This window comes from Monodelphis domestica, chromosome 3, assembly GCF_027887165.1.
Source record: "Monodelphis domestica isolate mMonDom1 chromosome 3, mMonDom1.pri, whole genome shotgun sequence".
Lineage (NCBI taxonomy): Eukaryota > Metazoa > Chordata > Mammalia > Didelphimorphia > Didelphidae > Monodelphis > Monodelphis domestica.
The window spans coordinates 266,964,150-266,986,923 of NC_077229.1; the positions used below are offsets into that span (position 1 = coordinate 266,964,150).

General features: G+C 40.7%; 1 protein-coding gene and 1 long non-coding RNA gene across 10 annotated transcripts in view; one reads left to right on the forward strand and one right to left on the reverse strand.

The window, feature by feature from the left end:
- Window positions 1-12,100, reverse strand: part of LOC103093059 (uncharacterized) — a 45,568-nt gene extending 33,468 nt beyond the window's left edge. Inside the window, exons 1-3 of the long non-coding RNA XR_008917187.1 lie at window positions 1,676-12,100; window positions 1,374-1,524; window positions 616-757 (exon numbers count right to left, since the gene is read on the reverse strand). This is a non-coding gene — a long non-coding RNA (uncharacterized LOC103093059). The remainder of the gene's footprint in view (window positions 1-615; window positions 758-1,373; window positions 1,525-1,675) is intronic.
- DLGAP1 (DLG associated protein 1) overlaps window positions 1-22,774 on the forward strand; it is a 1,166,486-nt gene that overhangs the window by 1,023,761 nt on the left and 119,951 nt on the right. The gene's annotated exons all lie outside the window — the stretch shown is intronic.

A 22,774-nucleotide genomic window follows, 5' to 3' on the forward strand; every position in this document is an offset into this window, starting at 1 on the left:
CAGATGGGGAAAATGAGAAAAGATGTCATGTAAAAGAATTTAAACTGAGCCTACTATATGTGCCAGGCATGTGCTAAGCCCTGGGGATACAGAAAGAGGCAAAAACCCCACAAAAACAGTCCCTGTTTTCAAGAAGCTTACCATCTAAAAGGTGGGAGGCAACAACATGCACACCAATAGATATCTACAAAGCAAGCTGTATAAAGAATAAACAGGAAATAATTAACAGAGGGGAGGCATAGAGGAAGAGGGGTTGGGTAAAGCTTCCTGTGGAAGGTGAGATTCTAGTTAAGACTTTAAGGAAGCTAGTTATAGTAGAGAAGGGAGAGCATTCCAGGTATGGGGACAGCCAGAGGGAATGCCCAGAACTGAGAGATGGAGTGTCTTGTTTGTGGAACAGCCAAGAAACCAGTGTCATTGGATCAGAGAATGCATGTTGTGAAATAAGCTGTAAGAAGTCATCAGCAGATGAAAGCCAAAATAATTGGCCTGCTCCCCCAAACCTCTGTGAGATACACATTATGTAGGATTCAAAGGAGCAAAGAAGCAGATTTCTGATTGGCCTGGATGTAATGAATTTCCAAATCTGACACACAGAAAGCTTAAAATGTATACCTCAGGAAACTGGAAATTCCTTGCAGCAATCTTCAGATCCCCTGGAAGGTTTCTGAGGTCAACATGACCTACACATCCTGATTTAAGCAATAAACAAGTCTATTCTCCAAGCAATTCAAGTCTGGTTTCTCACCATGCAAGGCTAGATTCAAACAATGTAATAATTAATAATTTCCCCCACAGGTTTAAAGTAGTATCATTAGTGGTATAGGCAAACATGCTACCCCCAACCCCCCCCCCACATACATATCTAGTATGGTGAAGTGGTATAATCACCTTCTAAGTGTAATACAACCTACATTTCCCCTGAAATGGGGCAGGGCAATGCCCACTACTCTGCACTTTCTCATTTTCACTCCATCCCAAAGATGACCACCACCACACAGTTACCCAATAATTTTCTTAGGGTACTAGGAGTGGTCCAGCTGAAAGGAGAAGATACCCCTACTCGCCACTCTATCTACTGAGCCTCCATTGGTTCATCTCCCAGTCTCATAATCAGTCATTTGTTACATAAGGAGCCAATCAAAATAATGACATTTTTACATCTCGAATATAACCATTTACTTACAATAAGGCAAAAGAAATAGGAACAACATGAAGCCAATGCATAATTAATAAATACACACAATAAACATCCAAATTTGGATTGTGCTTTCCCAGCAACAATATCTGTAATGAAGAATATGCACAGACTTTCAGGAACCTGGCAGGGAACCACATAAGAGAGGAAAACCCATGTGCTTAGGGTAACTCACAGTTCTTGTCTGCGGGCTTGGATGTCATCAGCCCATTCACAAACATCTACACCACAGAAAACTGCTTCTCTGCTTATTTTTTGACTGTTGGCCTTCACTCTTCAGCTGGGCAAATCCTCCTCTTGTCTGCTCCAACATGATATCTACAAATCTGTAAAATTTCCAATCAGCCTTATAAGGACATTTAGAAAGTGTTACCATTTAATATGAATAGCAGTCCTTTTATAAGGCAGAGAACTACAAAACTCATCCAGCTGGCTATGTCGAAGCTATACAGGATCCACTGCCAATAATTCACTTACCCAGATGCTGATTGTCCAGTCATCATGGAGTTCATAGCCATGTGGCTCAAGCTGACTCTTTAACCCCAGCACACTGAAATAAATACAAAAATCTCCTCTGGTTTTTCTTCTTTGCTACAGGTGACAGCAGAGAGAAATGGGTCCTCATGAAAGGAAAGCTTTACCCCCCTCTAAATCTAGAGCTAGAGAACAATAGGTGTCACTGATGTTCTTGGCCAGGGAAGTTATTTCTCTTTTCCATCACCAAGAATAATTCACCTGAAGTCCTCTGTCAGTTGACTGCTCCTAATAGCTCCAACAATGCATCTTTCCAGGTTACCCTAGTCCTAACCCCACCACCATTTCTACAATTCTTTTCAGGTCCCTATGTCAGGTTTTCTCTGTTTTTATTATCCAGTAGTTCCAGCCATATCTAATTTTCATGGCCCCATTGGGGTTTTCTTAGCAAAAATTAGAGTCATTTGTCATTTCCTTCTCCAGCTCATTTTACAGATGAGGAAACTGAAGTAATCAGGGTTAAGTGACTTGGTCAGGCTGACACAATAGCTAGTAAGTATCTGAGATCAGATCTGAATTCAGGTCTTCCTGATTCTAAACCAGAGCTTTATCTACTATAGATAGTTTTTATTCAGAGGTCCTATTTCTTTCTCTCTCTTTTTTTTTTGACATTCATTCACTTGTTTTTATTTCTTTTTAAACGTTATTTTTTCAGTTCCATATAGAAACAATTGACAACTGTTTTCTGACATTTTAGGATTCAGATTTTCTCCCTCACCTGCCCTGTCCCCACCTTACCCACCCTCCACCCCCATACCCATCATGGTAAATAATAGGTTAAACCAATGCTTTCATGTAATACATATTTCCATATTGCTCATGTTGTGATAGATGACACATATCACACATACAATAAAAAACTCATGAAGGAAATAAAATAGAAGATGGCATGCTTTAATCTGTAATCATTCTAACAATTCCTTCTTAGGCTGTGGATAATATTTTTCCTTATTATGTGGATAGCTTGGGAATTTGCTTTACTGATAATGGTTGGTCGTCATATAATATTTCAGATACTCTATTTAATATTGTTCTCTTGTTCTACTCCACTTTGCATCAGTTCATAGAAGTCTTCCCCATTTTTCTGAACTCATCCTCTTCATCATTTCATATGGCACAGTAGTCTTCCATTACAACCCTATATCACAACTTGTAAATTAAGGACAATCCCTCAGTTTCCAATTCTTTGCCACTCCAAAGAGCTGCTAAAATATTTTGGTACAGATAGGTCCTTTCCCCTTATCTCTGATCTCTTTAAGATGAGGGGTCTGTAGTAGAATTTCTGGGTCAATAAGTGCATAGTTTTATGGTCAGATCCTATCTATTTCAAGGGCTTAAGTGAGAAACTCTCAGTGACTCATCTCTCACTTAAAACCTCATAACTTCCCAAATTTTCCCTAACAAATTAATAGCCTTTCTAAAAACATATCTCATTTCATCTCCAAATGTTCATGATTTCTTTTTTTAAATTTTACCCTACTTAGTAATATAATAAAAGTTGTACATACATGAGCTGCATCATCCCTTAAAATTCAGAAGGTGTTATTCTGATTCAGCATCTCTTTGATATCCTTGAAACTGTGTTTCTTTACATTCATATTCCTTCCATTTTCCCAAAATAAAAGATCTTTCTCTGCCTCTTTATAGCATCAACTTGCTCTGGGGGCAGCTGGGTAGCTCAGTGGATTGAGAGCCAGGCCTAGAGACAAGAGGTTCTAGGTTCAAATTTGGCCTCAGACACTTCCTAGCTGTGTGACCCTGGGCAAGTCATTTCACCCTCATTGCCCAGCCCTTACCACTCTTCTGCTTTGGAACCAATACACAGTATTGATTCTAAGACGTAAAGGTTTAAAAAAAAATCAACCTGTTACCATAGGGGCAAAGCCTAAATCTACATTTTTCACAAAAAGATTTGAGTTTTTCTTTTACACCACTGATTTTCTGTCCAGAACTGCTCAGAATGTCTTCTTTTGTCAGCTTCATATCTCTATTTGCATATTGGCATTTGTTTTCATTATATCAAAGTGGTTTTTTCCTAGTTTTTTAGCTATCATAATGTTTATGTAAAATAGCAGCAATAGTTTATATTGTCTGCTAATGTCGTTATTTTGCTTTAAACAGAATTTTTTTATTTTTATCAATAAATTAAACTCCATATATAAAGGGCTTTAAAGAGCCTGCACGTCACACAGGAATGGGGGATAGCCTGTGCAGTCATAGAGAAAGGAGATGAATTAATGAAAAAGTATTCGTTAATTCATGATTATGTTCTGGCGTTCTAGAGATGGAATAGCTTGTGCAAGGAACACCAGATGTTCTTGTCAAGGACTGAGATAACAACCTTAATATTAGATTGAGCAACAGTTATGACCACCTCACACTCTGTAGAGTTATCTATTAGTATTAAGATATATGTTCCAGCTCTGTGGAAGCGAGTGTACATAATCCACTTACCAAGATTTGGCTGTTTGTATCCCAAGGAGATCATCCTAAAGAATGAGCGGGTAGTACAACCCTCCATAGCTTCCTTGGCTTCTCTGGTGGGCTTCCACCCGTACAGTATATTCATTTTTATAACCAGTTTGGGCATCAATCCATCATGTTACAGAAGTGATTTGTCAGATACAAGGATCACATGAAATATTATTTGAAAAGCACTTAGCAAAGTACCTGACACACAGTAGGTACTTAATAAATGTTCCCTTACTTACTTTACCATTTACTTACAAAACTCCATGAGGGCAAGCAGCTAGGTGACAGTGGATAGAGCACCAGACCTGAAGTCAGGAAGACCTAGATTCAAATCTGGCCTCAGACACTTCTTGACTGTGTGACCCTGGGCAAGTCACTTAAACCTGATTGCCTAACCCTTTCCCCACTTCTGTCTTAGAATAGATACTAAGACAGAAGGAAGGGTTAAAAAAGAAAAACCCTATGAAGTATAAGCACAATAATATTCCCATTTTATAGATGAGAACCCTACGGCTAATAAAGGTTGAGTATCTTGCTCAGGGTCACCCTAGTAAGCATCATAGGCTTTTGGGGGGGAAACTTTGGGTGGGGGGGGGAATTTTTTTGGTTTTGGACCAGACTTCTGATTTCATTGTTAGAGGGAGTTATCAGGCTTTTGTTTTTTAAAACCTTTATCTTCTGTCTTAGAATGATATCTATTCCAAGACAAAAGAAATGTAAAAGCTAGACAAATGGAGTTAAATGACTTGCCCAGAGTCACACAGTTAGGAAATGTCTGAGACCAAATTTGAACCCAGGACTTCCTGACTCCAGGCCTGGCTTTCTATCCATCCACTGAGTTACCTAGCTGGCCCTGTTAAAGAAATTCCTCTACCAATGCCAGCTGGCAACTGCCTTGTGATTTCAAATCTAAGAGAATCACCTCAAACATTAAGAGATTAAGTGACTTGCTTAGGGTCACACAACCAATATGTGTAGATTTAAACCCAAGTCATCCTAGCTCCAAGACTAGCTGTCCAGTGTACCACACTGTCTCTCAGAGTATATGGAACACAATTAACCTTTTCCCAACTGCAGATCATCATCACAAACCTCAGTCATAGCTCTGCCATAGCTATCACTATCACTTTAGGTAAAGAGGTAAATAGTACTGGACAAAGGATTGCAATTTCATCAGAACAATGACAGCTGATTTTTACATAGTTTACAAAGGATTTTATATACTTTAAATACTAATTCCAATCCTGTTACAGCTGTGATTATCCCCATTTTATAGGTGAGACAACTGGGGCCAACAGCTGACATGACTTTCCCATAGTCACACAGCTGTTAGGATCTGGAGTTGGGATTTGAACCCAAGATGTTTCAACTACAGGATGGGTGCATCTTTACAACCTATGGACGTATCCCATGGACCTTGAATTTCCTTTCTTAAAAAAAAAACAAACTCATGAACTTCCCTTTTAGTTCATTATCTCTCACATAGTGGCTTTGTTGAGTCTATTTTAATACTGATGCTACCTTCAGCATAGCACAGTATTGCCCTCCGTGATTTGCCTCCACAAAAACAAATTAATGTGGCATAACGCAGTCTTTAGGGACTGCTGACCCTGCATAACTGGGCCCCATCCCCACTTCCCTAACCATCATAGGACTCTTCTATTGACTATGTCTATGGCTTGTCTCCACCTCCTACTGTTGCCTCATTGCCCACCTACCCTTCATCTACTCTCTGATTTTCTTGTGTTTTTCTTCCTCAGGCTCCAGCCAGTCTCTTCTGCCATACTTGGGTTTGGCCTTTTTCGTATGCCTCATAAGTCAATCAAACTTCTCCTTCCTTCTATTAGAGAACTGAATAACTGTGCATTCTTGGGGTATAATCTTCACCTCTTCTAGGCTATTTCGTGGCTACGCTCTCTCTCTCTCTCTCTCTCTCTCTCTCTTTTTAAACCCTTACCTTCTGTCTTGTATTGGTTCTAAGGCAGAAGAGCAGTAAGGGCTAGGCAATAGGGGTCAAGTGACTAGCCCAGGGTCAAACAGCTAGGAAGTGTCTGAGGTTGGATTTGAACCCAGGACCTCCTGTCTCTAGGCCTGGCTCTTAATCCACTGAGCTACCCAGCTGCCCAGCTGCACCCTTGTGACTGCTCTCTTACTTCTAAAGGTCCTTTCTTGGCTGGGAGAGGCTTTTTTATTCTTCCTTTCAGTCTGACCCCTGGCTACCACACTATATGCTTGAGGGTGTCCAGACTGCTAAGTCTTCCTATATTGAGTTCATACTAGTTGTTTTCATGGTGAATTCAACATTTAGTACCATCCTGATAAACTTTGCCAATTCTCAGCTTTTTCTTCCTTCCTTCCTTCCTTCCTTCCTTCCTTCCTTCCTTCCTTCCTTCCTTCCTTCCTTCCTTCCTTCCTTCCTTCCTTCCTTCCTTCCTTCCTTCCTTCCTTCTTTCTTTCTTTCTTTCTTTCTTTCTTTCTTTCTTTCTTTCTTTCTTTCTTTCTTTCTTTCTTTCTTTCTTTCTTTCTTTCTTTCTTTCTTTCTTTCTTTTTTCAACCCTTACCTTTTGTCTTAGAGTCAAGACTATGTATTGGCTCTAAGACAGAGCAATAAAAGGCTAGCCAATGGGGGGGGGGGGGGGCGTGGTAAGTGACTTGGCCAGGGTCCCACAGCTAGGAAGTATCTGAAGTCACATTAGAACCCAAGACCTCCCTTCCCTCGACCTGGCTCTCTATTCCCTGACCAATGCCACCTAGCTGACCCCCTTGATTTCAATTTTTTTTTTACTTTAAGTTACTTCCTCTACAGTCAATAGGTCTCATTTCTCTCTCTTTACATCTCAGCTTTTGGGGGTTCTTGAATTTTGTAACAGCTTCCTTTCCTTAGAGATGGGAAATAGGGGGAACAAGCCTTTTACCTTCTAGGGATAGAAGCCTATAACTGATCTCACTTGGGTTATTTGGCTGCTTAGGAAAAGACCGTTTCTGCTGAGAGAAAATGACGCTGCAGAAACTGAAATGGCCAGACATGCCAAGTTGTTTACTTTGAAATTCCAAAGACTTACCCAGCTTTTTTGATTTCCTGGAATGCTTTTATTCCATCATGCAGTAACTGAGGAGGAAGGAGCCTGTAGCCTCCCAGTGCCAGTTGGAATAATGCCTCTTAGTTACGGGATAGTCATACATACAGGCTCACTGCAGCACAAACACCCTCGTGGCCTCTCTTAACCCGAATTCCATGCCCAAGTCATTCGATGACTTCGCTGTGTGACACAGTTTTTGTCAGTCTGGGTTTAGTCAATGTTTGGGAAAGAGGTGGAGTTGTTCAGACTTGGGAAACTGGTCACTTCCCTCCAAGCCCTGGCATTTGGTTAGACCTGTCTCAAAATCTGTCACTCATGCAGAAGGCTCTAGGTGCAGCTTAAGTCCATCTGGAAGTAGAGTGCCAGGGCAATATGACCTAATGGCAAATGGGAAAAATCCCGGATCCCAGTAAAGCAGTCAGAAGGTAGTAGGGAGAATGTAATTACCCAGACTGGAACGGGGCCAGAACGCTAGGGCTCAACACCCCGTGGCTGTGAAAAGTTCCACTGGCTCTGCCCCAATGAAACAGAGACTGATTTTGTTGTGTGCACTTTTCTCCTTCCCTGAGAACTGTACCATGAAGAACCCCAGGCAGGGATGCTGTTGGCAGGGCCAGATCCCGGCATCGCTTGTGCTAAGAGCTTTTCAGCAATGGCCAGTCAGATCCAAGCTAGGGTGGCCCTGAAGTCAGGCTCATCGGGCTTGTGCGGATGCCCACATTTCTAATCAGTCAGCTCCAGAGGGGACATATAATAGGCTGAGTGCTAGAAGACACAAAAAAAGCTTTTTTTGTCTCACCACCTCACAGGTTGAGTTGAGAGGCCTTTGGCCAGGACTGTGATAGCCAGGGCCGTGGCTGGAATTAGGAGATTAAAGCGTGTTCTTTCCTTACCACAGCATGAGGGTTAAAGGACTCAGAGGTACCCTTTATTCTTTTTTCTTTTTTAAACTCTCCCCATCAATCTTAGAATCAATACCAAGGATCAGTTCTAAGGCAGAAGAGCAGAAAGGGTTAGGTAACAGAAGTTAAGTGACTTGCCCAAGGTCACCCAGCTGGGAAGTGTCCAGGACCCCCAGACTGAGCTACCTAGCTGCCCCCGAACCCCTTATTCTTTACACAAAGATGTTCCAACAGTCTTAGAGAAGCTGAAAACTCCTGTTATGCTGCTGTGGTGAAAGGTGCCCTTTGCCCAGGCCATCTGGACTCCATGCACTACAGCAGCAACTAAATGTTGGCTCTGTGACCCAGCCTGTTTCACTTGTTCTTCTGCAGATAGCTAGGTGTGAGGACTCCTCACCTAGAGCTTCCTACAGGGAAATCCGGTCCCAAGAGACGTCATCTATCACCTTTACCTCAGTTTTGCTGCTCTTGTTCATACTGAGGTAAAGGAGGTAGGAGGAATTTTCCAAGTTTTTCTTCCTTTTCCCTCAAAATACCCTGGGGATTCTTTTACCCACACCAATGCCTTCACCAAGGAAAACTGTTTAAGTATTTGCAGGATGTTAAGAAAGGGGAAACCAGACTTAATCTTTCTTCCATTCATTTGCTACAGAAGGTAAGAGGAGATCCAAATGGAGAGATAGCAGAAGGCAGTAGTTCCTAGGATAGAGAAGAATAGTGGTGTTAGTATAATTGCTAATTGGCACTTTGAGGTCCAAAAAGTGTTTTCCTCATAGTAACTCTCTGAAGGGGGCAGCTGGGTGGCTCAGTGGATGGAGAGTCAGGCCTAGAGACAGGAGGTCCAGGGCTCAACTCTGGGCTCTGGGCTCAGACACTTCCTACCTGTGTGACCCTGGGCAAGTCACTTACCTCCCCCCCCCCCCCATTGCCTAGCCCTTATCTGTCTTTTGCCCTAGAACCAATACACTAAGACAGAAGATAAGGGTTAAATGATTTTTTTTTTAATCCTATGAGGTAGGTAGTAAAAGTAATATTTCCCCCCATTAGCCAGTCAGATAGTCAGGCACTCAACAACCATTAACTAATTTTTCTAATATTCTTACGCCTTATTCTCCAATGACTTAATTGCTATTCCATCTCTCATCTCCTGGCATTTTCTCTCCCCCATACCTGGAATGCCTCTCCTCCCTCATCTTTCCCTCCTGCTTTCTCTGGCTTCCTTCAAGTCTAACGAAAATCTCATCTTCTACAGAAGGCCTTTCCCAATCTGTCTGAGTTATAGTGCCTTCCCTCACTTATTTATTTCCTATTCACATCAAATATGTAGCTTTTGTTCATTTGTTTGATTGTCATCTCTCCCATGAGACTGGGAGCTCCTTGAGAGCAGAAACCATCTTTTGCCCCTTTTTTAAATTTGTTTAGCGCAGCGCCTATCAATTATTAAATGTTTCTTGGCCAACAGTCTCTGGTGTGAAGGTTTGCTGAGCCCTTTTTAGGGCTGTTCATTCAGCTTTCATCTGTGGCTCCAAGAAACTGTAGCATCTCTCACTGGCCATCACCCAGGAAACCGGTCTTGGTAGATGGACTAAACCAGGTGGAAGGTAACCAAGAGGACTCAAACCAGCCAGTGAGTTAGGGGGATGTCTACCTTCGCATGTCAAGCCTTCCTCTGGTGGAATGGGCTGACGACAACAATTTGTTCTAATGCCCATGAAAGCAGCTGAAACAGGTGCTACAGAGGGCTTAGAGCTTGGTCAGACATGGAAGGTGCCAAGGTCATCCGCTGCACCCTGGACCATCGCCAGCTCTCTGGATTTTTGCCTTACCAATGGACTTTGTTGATTCTGGAAAAGAGAGAGAGAGAGAGAGGCCAACAACTCTGCCTCACTTAAATGTCACTCTTGTGATATCATTAATCTTTTTGAAAACGAAGGATGAACAACTGTGTGCCAGGCACTATAATGAGGACTGAAGATACATCAAAAGGCACAAACTAGTCCCTGCCCTCAAGAAAGGCATTCTAATATTCAGATGGGAAGAGATGATACAGTATGTAAAAAAATAGGAAATATAAGCAGAAAAAATAAAGGTAATCTGAACAGAGCAGACATTAGTAATTGAGGGACAGTAAAGATCTACTACAGAAGGTAGAATCTGAGCCAAGGAGGCCAGGGAAACTGAGAGGCAGAGGTGAGGAGGTGAAGCATTCCAAGTATTGGTGACAGCCAGCACAAAGCCCCGAATCAAGAAATGAGAACATCCTATATAAAAAACCTCAATAAGCTGTTTTCACTATAATAGCAAAATGTGTGGAAAGGAATATGAAATAAGAAGACTGAAAAGGTAGAAAGGAGACAGGTTACAGAGAGTTTGAAATGACAGAGAACTTTGTATTTGATCCCCAAGTGAAGCTAAAAGAGGGGAGAAGGGAGGTATGATACCATCATACCTATAATTTCTAAAAATCACCTTGGCAGTTGAATAGAGGACAGTTTGGACAGGGGAAGGACTTGAGGCAGGGAAGCCACCTAGAAAACTATCATACCAGTCTAGGTATGAAGTAATGAGAGTCTGGACCAGGGTGATAGCTTTGTGAAAGGGGAGAAAAGATAAGTAGGAAAGACATTTTGAAGGGGGAAAATGACTATATTTGGAAACAACTGGCTATATAGGAGGAGCGAGAGTGAGGAGGACAGGCTGGGAAACTGAGTGACTAGAAAAATGATGGTACCCTTTGCAGTAAGATAAAAATTGGGAAGAGGAAAGGATTTAGAGTCCAAAAAAGTAAAGAGAATTGCTTGGAGTCATGAAACTAGACAAAGCAGTGTTCTCTGTCTTGGTTTATCAACCAGAGGCAAACTCCCCAGGATGCATCTCAGCAGCTAGCTCTGCACTAGTGCCTTTCACTGCCTTAGACTTACATCAGGCCCAGTGGACCAGAACCAGGAACCACAGCTTCACAGTCCCCCTCCCTGAACCCCATTATCAGCACCCAGGAGCCCCATCCTAGGGTCTCCTCCAGCACAGGGTCTACTCCCAATTTGGGGTTTTTTCCTGACCCTGTGTCCCCAACATCCCTTAGTAGTTGCCTTGTTATTGACTAAATTGACAACCCCCCCAGACACCCTGAGAGACTGGTGAACACTAGATACCTGTCCTTGCTCTTCCTTTCAGCATAAAGGTGGGAGTGGGGAAGGGGTGTCATTGCCCACCTCTCCACCACATCCAGGCTTTAAAAGCCAAGATGTTAAAAAGTCATTCCTCCAGTAGAGCACTCCCCTGGAGAGGTCATGGATTTAAGCATTTTTCTCTCATGTTTTCCCTGATAGGGTAAGCTAGGTAGTGCAGTGGATAGAGTGGACTTAGATACTTCTAGCTGTATGACCCTGGGCAAGTCACTTAACCCTTTTTTCCAAGCCCTTACTGCTCTCTTCTGCCTTGGAATGAATATTTAGCACCCATTCTAAGACAAAAGGTAAAGGTTAAAATTCTTTCTTTTATTATATATATTGCAAAACATTATACATATACTCAAGGTTTTCTGTGGAATAACTGACTACCTACCTAACAATGGGACATAGATAATACATGTATAACCCAGTGGAATTGCTTGTCAATTCCATGTCATCCTAAGAAAATATTAAAAAGAAACAAAACAATTAAATTTAAAAAATTGTAATGGGACATAGATTGTGATGAAAGGGTGTGGAGAAAAAAGAGGAGGCCTAGGGGTTTTCGCTCCACTCTTATTTATCTGCTATGCCATTTCAGTCAATTTTAGGGAAATTCCCTGGGCCTCAGTTTCCTTACCTATAAATATATATTTGTGCATATATATATATATATATATATATATATATATATATACATACACATATTCAAACCATTACATTTAATAGAAGTTGTATAGACTGAGAGGCAATCATACCATATAAGTGCTTTTTTCCTCTGACTTTAGATTGAGAGGGAGAGAGGATGGATAAGATTATATGGATTTTGCCCACAAATAAGCAGTAAGATCTAAATTCAAAGAAGTCTGGTTTCAAGTCCCAATTTGACCAACCTATTATTTGTCCTTGGCCAAGTCACTTCTCTGTGCCTATGCTGCCTCTTCTGGGAAATAAGGCTCATAATTGTCAAAATGCTATATAAATGAATTATTATGTATCTTAATATAAGAACAGAGAGGTATTACGAGGCATTATTACCAAGGAAGCTTCGTGTATCTTCTGAGCAGGCTGTAGGCTCCTCAAGGGGAAGGATCATGTCATTTTTGTCTTTGTATCCCCCATCACTTTGCACAGTGCCCAGCCTATGGGAATCACTTAATAAAATCTTGTTCCTTGATGGCATGAACAGTACGTTGGGGAGCACCCTGAATGGACAGACCAGGTGGAAGAAGAAGAAGACCACATTTTTCATGTAAATCCTAATTTACAGCTAGTCCTGGTAATTCCACAAAGTCAACACACACCTTTGACACAGAGGAAATATAAAAGAAGAGAGTATTTGTTTTTGATGCTCAACAAATGGGCTGTCTACTAGACAATGATTTCATTCCCATGGCATGGCACTGATAGTGAAGGCAAACAGCCCACAAGTTGAAACAGCCAACAGGCCTTATCTTATTCTTGATTCATGGCTGCAACTCTCCTCAAAGTCTTTTATCAGCAGGACAACGTGAAATATAATTGTTATGATTACGACTCTTCTCCAACAGGCTCTAAAGGTTTTAAACTTTCCTCCACATCCCCAATCTGACATAAGTAAGCTTTCTGCTCAGGGTCTGCTGGAGAATAAGTGGCCACCCACCTCCCTAAAATGGGGCATTGAATATAGAACTTGTGATGAAGGGAAGAGGGAAAAAAGGAGGAAGCCTGGGGAGTTTTGCCTCTACTCTCTGACTTACCTCCTACCTGATCTCAGTCAAGTTACTGAAACTTTCGGGGTCTCAGTTTCCTCATCTATAAAATAGGGATGGGGATGAAAAGAGAATAAGCATCTTTAAAAATTTTAATAACAAATTTCCACATAAGTTTTCCAAAATCAGATGATCCATATTTTCTCCCTCCTTTCTTCCCTCCCTGCTCCAGGAGCTGACAAGCAATTCAATCTGGGTTATACATGTATTATCATATAAAACATATTTCCATATTATTCATTTTTGTAAACAAATAATCTCATAGAACCAAAACCTCAAAACATATACCTAAATAAACAAGTGATAAATCATATGTTTTCACCTGCCTTTCTTTTTTTTTAACCCTTACCTTCTCTCTGGGAATCAATACCATGTATTGGTTCTAAGGCTAAGCAATGGGGCTTAAGTGACTTGCCCAGGGTCACACAGCTAGGAAGTGTCTGAGGCCAGATTCAAACCCTGGAGCTCCCATCTCTAGGTCTGGCTGTCAATCCACTGAGCCACCCAACTGCCCCCTCACCTGCATTTCTAATCCAACTATCTAATCCAATTTATAAAATATATTAAGCACTACTTTAAGTGCTTTATAGATATCTCCTTTGATTCTCACAAAAACCCTGTGAGGGAGATACTATTATGATATTTTTACAATTAAGGACCCTGAAGCAAGTGGTTGCTTACCCAGAGTCAGGAAGTGCTAGAGGCTGGATTTATACTCAGGTCTTCTGACTCCACAACTAGTGTTCCACCCACTGAGCCACTTGTCGCCCTTTTGTGTTATTTATATTTGACTCTTCATGATTCCATCTTGGGGTTTTGTCAGCAAAGATATGAGTGGTTTGCCATTGCCTTTTCCATCTCTTTTTTACAGATGTGGAAACTGAGGCAAAAAGAGTTAAGTGACTTCTTCAGGGTCACATAGCTAGTAAGTATCTGAGGTAGGTTTTGAACTCAAGAAGATAAGTCTTCTGACTAATTTCAGGCTCAGTTCTCTATCCGCTGCGCCATATAGCTCCCCAAACTTCCTCTAATAAGGGTGAAGTAAGGTTGTTCCAGATGATTTGTAAGGTCTCTGATTTTCAGTCTATGACCTAAATGGCCATCTGGTGTAGGGAAAGCATCAAGAGGGCACTGGTGCCCAAAGCACCTAAAAGGAGTGAGATAAGGTAGCACATGAGACAAACACATTGCCCCTACTTTACAGAGGTAGGACTCATACCCAGCTTAGAATAAAGGTTCAAGAGGGCAGCTGGGTAGTTCAATGAATTGAAAGTTAGGCCCAGAGATGGGAGGTCCTGGGTTCAAATGTGGCCCCAGACACTCCCTAGTCCTAGGTGGTGGTACCCAGGCCTCTGTGAAGCAAAGAATCACAGGGACCATCCCTCCAGTATGTGAAAGTCCTGGGTTCAAATGTGACCTCAGACACTTCCTAGCTGTGTGACCCTGGACAACTCACTTGACCCCTATTACCTAAGCCTTACCACTAATCTGCCTTGGAACCAAAACACAGTATTGATTCTAAGACAGAAGGTAAGGGGAAAGAAAAGAAAAGAAGGAGAGAGAGAGAGAGAGAGAGAGAGAGAGAGAGAGAGAGAGAGAGAGAGAGAGAGAGAGAGAGAGAGAGAGAGAGGGAGGGAGGGAGGGAGGGAGGGAGGGAGGGAGGGAGGGAGGAAGGAAGGAAGGAAGGAAGGAAGGAAGGAAGGAAGGAAGGAAGGAAGGAAGGAAGGAAGGAAGGAAGGAAGGAAGGAAGGAAGGAAGGAAGGAAGGAAGGAAGGAAGGAAGGAAGGAAGGAAAGGTTCAAGCTAACCCTTCCCCCAACCCAAGCTACTTGTTCCCTTCTCTTCTCCTAACCCCTCAGACTTGCAATCTCTCTTTAGTTTCCCAGCTGCCCTTATCTTAACAGATTTTGTGTGTGTTCTTACTCTAAATCCTTCTAATTTTCCGATCTATGGCACTTCCTTCCCAATAGCTATCCCCATGTCCCAATCTACCTGTTGGTTTGAAATCTCAACATATTACTTGGGAAGCTATATTGGGCTTCTTGAGCCTGCCTTCTATCACACTTGGGACCTGCCCTCCATCTTATTCCTGAAAACAAGTTTTTAGGTACCATCCATCAGGGAGATAACAGTAATGGCATCAAAGCTTTCAGCTTTGGCAGCTCTAGACACATTAAAATTATACCATAATCTTCCTTTTTTTTTAACTCATGAAAATTACTGATCACCAACATTTATATGGTGTGCTAAAAGTTTATTAAAAACTTTGCTTGTGTTACTGTTACTTTAAGATTTGCAAAATACATATGCCATCTCATTTGACCATCTCAACAACCCCATGACAAAGTGCTATTACTGTCCCATTTTTATAGATAAGGAACCTGAGGCAGAGGTTAAGTGAATTACTCTGGATTATACAGCTAGCAGGTATCTGAGGCAGAATTCAAACTCAGGGCTTCCCGGCTCCAAACCCACAACTCTATCTACCTTCTAGCTATCGACTAACATAAATTATTTCCTGTAGCTTCTTCCTGAAATTAAGCCAAACTCAGATCCTTTGAAAAACCTAATTTCTATATGCCTAATCATTGAGAGATGGCATGGTACAATGGAATGAATACTAGATTCTGAGTTAGAGGAATGAAGTCTAAATCCAGATTCTGCCACTTTCAAATTGTATTACCCCAATAGATGTCTTCTCTGGCCTTCAGTTTCCTCATCTATAAAATGAGGGGAGTTGGGACTGGATGATTTATAAGACCCTTCCCGCTCTAGGTCCTATATTTTCCATGATTCCTCCTAAATTGTATGACTATTTTTAAAGATATTTTTTCACTTTTCTTCCACCCACTAAAAATGTTTTTACACAAATGATATAAAATGCAATGAGTTAAAAATAAAAGTAAAATATAGTTAATTGTAAAAAAATTAGTTAATGTATTGGGGGAAAAGAAAGGAGAAGGAAATCCTGTGAAGGGATCATTCTTTTTTGGCCTTAATTAATAAACAAGTGTAAGGGGGACAGCTGTGTGGTTGAGCGTATAGAGAACCAGACTTGCAAGTCAGGAGGATCTGGGTTCAAATCTGGCTTCAGTTCCTAGCTGTGACCCTGAGCAAATCACGTAACTCCATTTACCTAGCTCTTGTCCTTCTGTCTTAGAGTTGTTGCTAGGACAGAATAAAAAATAAATAAATCTGTTTGCAGCCTGTCAGTTACCCTCAACCTTATTTAGCCCACCTACTGCACAGTTTATCAGTGTGGTCACTATACATGCTACAGCTTCTTGGAGTCACAGGTGAGAACTGGGGGGTCATTGGTCCGCTTTTGAAAAGGACCAGTCATTGAAGGATGACTTGACTTGTGCCCAAAGAAGGAAAACAGCCCTGAAAAGGGGTCACTGAGGCCTCACAACAGAAGTACTAGTCTTTCCTGAATTACCATTGATGAGTTAGTGATGTCTACCCCAAGCACATTAAGACTTCCCCAGCAGAAAGGGAGAACAACTTGTTCCAGAGGCCACGAAGGCAGCTGAAGCAGGCACTGTGGAGTGCTTAGAGCTTGGTTAGACATCAAAGACACCAAGGTCATCTACTGCACCCCGGACCATTGCCAAAATTGTCCTGACTTTCGTCTTGCCACTGGATGACTGGAAGAGAAAGTGAGGCTGAGGACTTGGTGTAACTGCCTCACTTAAACACAATTTATGTTTGAGTCAGAAGACGTCAGTGATATCATTTTGGTCCTGTTCAAGTACAAAGGACAACAACCAACCAATAAATAACTGTTCTTTCTGTTCTAGCGTGGGGGTAAAGAGGAGGGAGAAAGGAGAAAGGTCTTAAATGATAGGCTGTGGAATGTTTTGTTGAGATAACAGTTTATTCCATCTATATCTATCTCAGGCACACACACAAATATGAAGAATAACTTTAAAGATTAGCTCTTTATTTTTTAACCAACAATATAAGATATAATTATTATATTTCCATTCTCTGAGATACATCACAAATGAATACTGAATGGGAAAATTGTGGAATGTCCCAGTTCGATCCAACAAGTATTTATTCTTTCCAGTGGGCTAAAAGTATACATCAGTGAGAAATAAAATAAACCTCAAAACTTCCTAAGTGTGAAGGGGGAGACGTTGATAACTATAAGACAAATGGGTAAAGCTTTAATTTTAGACTTAAGTGGAATGTGAAGGTCATTGTTGGTGGGGAGGTGAGGGAAGGGCTCAGACTATCTATTGGGCCTGTGGGATGAGGATGGGTAGCCAAACCCAGAAATAGCCATTTTTGATGATGCTGGTAAAGAGAAGAATAGGGCCTTTTGGAAAGACAATATTATACTTGACTCTGATAATGAAAAGATCAGGGGAGCCATTGTGGAGAACCCAACCCTTTGGATGTTCAACCATGACAGAAAGGAGAAGAGTTCTAATTCTTGATAACTAAGGAAGTAGGGTAGACTGAAGGAGAAAGCACATAAATCAAATACACCCTCTGGAATTAGGGCTGTAGGAGAACAGAATAAACTAACACTAATGCAAGGCTTTTTGAAACTTTTAAAGCACTTTGCATATATTTTATTTCACTTGAAGAAGGAATAAACATTATTTAATAAATATTTTGTACAGGGCAGTTAGCTAGCTCAGTGAATAGAGCAGTAAACCTAGAGTCAGGAAATTGTCATTCAGGGTGTCCAGCTCTTTGTGAGCCCATTTGGGGTTTCCTTGGCAGAGATATTATAGCAGTTTGCCATTTTGTTCTCCAGCTCATTTTCAGAGGAGGAAATTGGGACAAATTGAGTTAAATGATTTGCCTAGGATCATACAGCTAGTCAGTTACAATGGTCTTATCTGAATTCAGGAAGATGAGTCTTCTTGACTGCAGACCCAGCACTCTATTGGCACGCTGTCCACCACCTAGCTGAAGTTCAAAAGACCTAAGTTCAAATCTGGCCTGAGATATTAGCTGTGTGATTCTGTTTACCTCGGTTTCCTCATCTGTAAAATGAGCTGGGTAATAAAATGGCAAACCATTCCAGTATCTGGTTTTATATTTTAACCCATATTTTTGACTTAATAACAATAAGATAGAATGACAAGGTTAGACCAGTGGGGTTAAGTGATTTGCCCAGCCTCACACAACTAAGTATCTAAGGTCGGATTTGAACCTGACTCCAGGCCTGGAGCTTGATCCACTGTGCCACCTAGCTGCCCCTACTCTAGTACCTTTGCCAAGAAAACTCCAAATGGAGTCACAAAATGTCAGACATGACCAAATAGCAAAGTACCAGGAACAATTTACCAGTTACAGTGAACAGGTAGAAAGTAAGCAGAAAAACCCATGAGAGCATCACCTGAAGCTTGAGCTTAAAATTCTGAAAAATTATGCTTAAAAGACTGAGGAAAGGCAAAATTGCAAAATGGGTGGTGAGCCTGGCTCAGGGACCAGAAAGATATGAGTTCAAATCCCTCTTCTGACAAATAAAGGACACTGGTAGAACTACTTAATAGCTCAGGGCCCCAGGCAAATCTCTAAAATGATCAGCTGCAGAACTGGTACAAAACTGCTTTGGAAGAGAGTGTTTCCTGAGGGAGTTCCTATGTAGTGAAGTCATGGGGCCAAAAAGTCTAAAAATAAAGGCACTGTATATTTTTCATGTTCAGGCCCCAAAACATCTTACAAGAATGTGTCCTCTCCCTAACTTTGTCAAAATCTCTAATATCAAACTTCAAGGGACTGTCTAGATTGTTTCTGGAACATCAGAATTTTGCTGTGGCAAATAAAAAGGAAGTAGATAAAGATTCTTACCTTGTTTTGACCTCTCATGATAGACAAAAATTTGAATCATGCTGATTTTTTTGTTAAACAACAGGATTGATTAGGCTTGTAGTGTCACTTTAAGAGTCTTCCTCTCATACTGATAAGATCAAGGAAGTCAAGTCAAGTAATAATAGGACAGAAATTCCTATTTTTCTTCATTTGACAGAGTTTCTTATGGGCTTTTGTTGTTGTGATGTCATTTGTTATTAAAAAGCCCTTCCTAGTACCAGCCAGAAAGGAAAAGGAGCAAAACAAATCCAAACTAGGGATTATATGGGGTTTTAACCACAAAAATCAGATTGTTCTAGAAAAAAAGGCAAATTTTCTAATTTACAGTTCAGTACCCCCACAACTTTTTTTCCCCCTGAAGCTTTGTGTGCTTCTCTCTGTTGATTTTCTGCTTTACAGAGCAGGTCATCTAAACCCAAACTCCATAAAGTAAGTAAATAACTAAAAAGTCTGTCCTTGGGAGTAGGATATTTTTTAGTGTGGTTTCTGGTGTCCAGGGTCAAAGACTAACATTCCTGAATGGTGGGGGAGAGCTGAAGGGAGACTTGAGAGATAATTTGGTCTTGGCTAGCTGATACTTTCTTGTACACAAATAATTTCAATGGTTGAGTTTCAATCCTAGGGATGGTTTTGGGATGGAAGAGTGACACCTTGGGATGGAATGTTGTGTCTAAAAGGCCTGCCCTTAATGATGGAAAGCAGGAGATATCAGGGTATGCAGAGGTCCTTGGCTTTCTACTTTTAAAAATGAGAGCTAGCAAATTAATAGATAAATAATATTGCTTGGGGGAGGACTATTTTTGGGGGCTAGAGAACTAGAGTCAATGTAAGCCTTTTTTTTTTTAGACCCTTTCCGTCTTAGTAACTAGTAAGGAAAGACTTTTAAGATAGAAGGGCTAGGGCTAGGTAGAGTTAAGTGACTTGCCCAGGGTCACAAAGCTAGGAAGTATCTCAGGCCTGATTTGAACCTGGGTCCTCCAGACACCAAGCCTATTACTCTATCCACTGAGCCACCTAGCTGTCCCAATTTGCATTTCCTGAGAATGTCCCTTCACAATTTAAATAGTGCTTCTATAATTGTAGTTCCAAATGGAACTATCAATTCAAAATCAATCAATTAACCCACAAGCTTACTAACTACCTGTTTCTGGATTTGAGGAACAACACCTTCTTTCCATGCTTTTCACATTCTATTAGTTGTAAAGGAGGACCTCTGTAGGGAAATCCATAGGCAGTAACTGCCACAAATTCAAATTGCAATGTCCCAGAAATCTAGGAGTTAATAAGACTTTGGGATTTCCTATGACATGTAAAGGTGAAATTACTTATCTAGGTGGGGTAACATAACAAATAAGTGCCACAGGTAGTATTAAAACCCAGGTCCTCTAGATTCAAAGTCCAAGGGATACAGGATTCTAACAAGTCCTCCTTTCAACTTATTTGTTTACAAAAGTTGGCATAAGTGAATTACAATAAATAGTAAAAGGAATTAACTAATTCCTAACTAACAGAAGTTATTTAAAAAATATTTTATCATTAACTCGATAAATAATATTAAGTAACATTTGATAAATTTGTTAAACAACATTTATTCACTTAATCTTCATTAAATAACACTTACTCAATAATCTTTTTAAATGACATTAAAGGGGGCAGTTGAGTGGCTCAGTGGATTGAGAGCCAGGCCTAGAGACAGGTAGTTCTAGGTTCAAATTTGACCTCAGATACTTCCTAGCTGTATGATCCTTGGCAAGTCATTTACCCCCATTGCCTAGCCCTTACTGCTCTTCTGCCTCGGAACCAATACTTGGTATTAATTCTAAGACAGAAAGTAAGGATTATTTAAAAATAATAAAAGGAAAGGAAAGCAACCACATTGTGTGGTGTTCAGTAGTTTCAATTGTGTCTGATCATTGGAGTTTTTTGACAAAGACATTGGAGTGGTTTGCCATTTCCTTCTCCAGCTTATTTTTTTAAAACCCTTACCTTCCATCTTAGATCAATACTAAATATTGGTTCCAAGGCAAAGGGCAGTAAGGGATAGGCAATGGGGGTTAAGTGACTTGCCCAGGGTCACACAGCTAGGAAGTGTTTGAGGTATGATTTGAACTTAGGACCTCCCATCTCTAGGATTGGCTCTCAAACCACTGAGCTACCTAGCTGTCCCCGCCAGCTCATTTTACAGATGAAGAAACTGGGGCAAATAGTGTTAAATGACCAAGATCATATAGCTATTGTCTGAAGTCATATTTGAACTCAGGGAGATGAATCTTCCTCACTCCAGGCTCTGCAATCTACCCACCCTGCCACCTAGCTGCCCTTGCCTGTAAACTGGGTTTTAATTTTAGCCTAGCCACTTACCAGTTTTGTGTCCTTGAACTTTATAGCTTTAATTCCCTCCTCTACAAACTGAAGGAGTTGAACTAGAAGATCTCAAAAGGACTTTTTTAATTCTTGTCTGGCCTTCCAAAAATGCTTTTAAGTTTATTTCTTTTTAATGCTTAAATATTCCTTTTGTGACTATCCACAAGAGATCACTCCTTTTAGTTATTAGTTTATTAGACTGGTGCAGACAGTTCCAGATTCATCAGATAACATCAGCTCTGTCAATGCTTTATTTGGCCTTTATAATCTCAGACCTAACACATGGCCAGCATCCGAAGGATGCAATGTTGCAGATCAGAACAGAAAAAAGGTCAACACATTGGTAAAATCTCTGCTTTCATAATTAATATTCAAGATGGCTTAGCAGAAAAAAGATGTGTGAAATATGAAGTAACTGAAAATTTTTAACATAGTCAGATGCCCCAAATTTGAGGGAAACTTTGTGAAGCCAAGAACAAATCCTCTGAGTTCTTAAAGCTCACCTAACTTTGCTTAGAAAAGGAATAAAGAATGGAAAGAATATTAGAAGTTAAGAAATGAAGATGAGCTTGGCCAGACTAGTTGTATGACTTTCAGTAACCTATTTAATTTAATGTTCCCATCCACAAAATAAGGGAGATGGTCCTAAATGAATAGACATTATCTTCCAGCTTTAAATTCAGTGAACTATTGGGGTTTTGCCTTTAAAAGATCTCTATTGCAAAAATGAATTATATGGAAATATAATTTTGAGTGATAATAAATGCATAATACAGTGGATGGGGGGATAAATTCAGTGATCTATGAGGAATGGTGGTAGTGCTAGGAAGATAGTTTTGAAGGAAGGAGGAAAAAGCCTAAAAGGTTGATAAGCTTTAAATTTTGTTTTTCTTTTAAAGAATTCTAGTCAACCTAGAAATCCTTAAAGGAAAAAAAACCTGGACAAGTAATCAAAGAACTACCTAGCCTTTTTTTTTTTTAATTGACGCAGTAATGTTGCCTTTTTGGAAGGCTGAGAACCAGCCGAAGTATAACTCTGGAAAGCATGTTGTCCGGGCTTTACATTCCTAAAGCACAGGGTTGGCGTCATTCAAAATCACTACAGTACCAAAATGTGACTGCAGGCGGGAGACATCCCTTATGCAACACTTATCCTAATGGAAATACCATTAAATTTCACCTTTGCAATGTATATATGTATGAATTCGTATGCATGTGCATGTTGCGATTTAGGAAAAAGGGGGTTGTTGTTTTCTTCTTCCTCTATTCAGGGTTCCACAGTTCCAAAGCTCCCAGGTCAACATCTTTTACTTTCCAAAACAATAGGGAGTGGTGGTACCCCGGGGCTAGATGATGATTCCAAACAATAGGTGTTTCTGAGCACGGGTTTATAGAAACGGTCTAGTCTGTGTCCCGGGGGAGATTGTAAATGAGATGTCAATAGGACTTCTTTTGTGCAGATGGCATTC